Source organism: Penaeus monodon, chromosome 15 (assembly GCF_015228065.2).
Source record: "Penaeus monodon isolate SGIC_2016 chromosome 15, NSTDA_Pmon_1, whole genome shotgun sequence".
Taxonomy (NCBI): domain Eukaryota; kingdom Metazoa; phylum Arthropoda; class Malacostraca; order Decapoda; family Penaeidae; genus Penaeus; species Penaeus monodon.
In genome coordinates, this window is record NC_051400.1 from 23,838,403 (window position 1) to 23,840,171 (window position 1,769).

The window sequence follows — 1,769 nt, forward strand, 5'->3', positions numbered from 1 at the left end:
TTGGATGCCTGAGGTTTTCTATGAAACATATTATATACAAGTGTATAAATGCAACTACTGGTTCTGTGTAGCTAATACTGTCTGCATCAAACATAATTTTTCTAATACCATAGTTTGCATAATTAATAAATCATTAGTTACTACAAGGAGTATATTTTTTTAAAAACTGTTTTTTCTCTTCTTATGAATGTTTTTTTTAATTGCTTTTTGTTTACAAGTTTCTAGCAAGTAAGTCAGAATAAATGTAGAATACCTCTGAGTACATATTTTTTTTTATATTTCAACTTGTGTTAAAATTGTGAAGTTGCCTGCATTTTATATTTCTGTACACTTGTGGTGCATTGGGTGCATCGGTCATACAAAAGCAGCAGAGTGGCACATCCCGTAAGATCTTCCATGGCTAGACTATAGCCATCTGTTTTAACAAATCTACCTATGATAAAGCTTTACTGAAAAAAAATTTTCAGGTTTCAACCTTCTGTAATATGAATACACATGACAAAATATGCATGTGGAACAGTGAAGTGGAATATTCACTTTGATTTTTATTACAAATACAATAAACACTGCATATTAGTGCAAATATGGTCACACACTTGCCTTGCAAGGTTCAGCATGTGATAAGAAAAGTATGGTTTAACCTTTAATATATCTAATGATTGATTTCACATAGTATTATAATCTCTAGAAAGAAACTGAACGATATGATAATTTCCAAGAGCCTAGAACTATAGCATAAAGCAATATAACACTGTTATAATGCAACTGCAAAAAACTAGGCTTAGATACAGCCTGTACTAGCAGACTGGTGAAATATGCAAATAAATGAAATTTTCAATGTAAAATATAAACAACACTTGTACCAACTCCTATCTCATAATACAAGCAAAAGGGTTATTCTGGCCAACATGCATGATCTGATATATAGTAAATGTAAAAAAAATTCTTGTTCAAATTCCCAAGCATGACAAATAAAGACTAAAAAAATAAAAATAATTATGAGGTATAAACAGCTATGAAATTACTTATCCCAACCCAAAATGGGTATTACATAATGACTATATACTGAATGTATCAAAACTGCAGTTAAGAAGGGTAGTAAAAAAATGGCTAAAAAAATAAGTTTCTATGGCAACAAAGATCCCTTTTTGATTTTAGAAGTACCAAGAAGACAACCCACCAGAAGGAAGAACTACTGTTAATTTTTGGATCAACATGAGAAACCTCTTTTCATAAGTTCTAGAAGCACAACTTTGCTTTACATAAAACTGTAAAAAAAGGGTTACTTGTTAATGGAATAGAATGAAAATAATTATCCACACCATATAAGAAAATTAATTTTCCAAATCAGATGTTATTGAAACATGAGAGCAAATGCAATGTACCAAAACAATATTTTAAAAAATGCTATGAATGAAAAAAATGACAAATTTGCATGTAAGAATGCCAATATTGAAATGTACCTTATGTTTTCAAATAAGACTTAAATCATAAAAAACGGGGCAAAACTTACATCTCAGGTTAGATATTCCCAACTGTTTAGCCCAGAAGGGGCCTAAAACAGTATGTGCAGAACCTGTAAATAAAAAGTTATAGATTGTATTATCATAGTTTTTACTTTTTATGAAGCCCTAATCCATTACTAAATACACTTACCATTGGCCCTTTGGGTGCTAGATGCATGTGCAGTGTATTGTGGCTCTGTTTTACTAATTTCACACATACATGACTTCAAAGGGCTTAGTTCACCAAACATTTTCATTCCAAAC

At 30.7% G+C, this 1,769-nt stretch overlaps 1 pseudogene; it reads right to left on the reverse strand.

Annotated features, from left to right (window-relative positions):
• Positions 1-290: 290 nt before the first annotated feature.
• Positions 291-1,769, reverse strand: part of LOC119582260 — a 5,099-nt pseudogene continuing 3,620 nt past the window's right edge.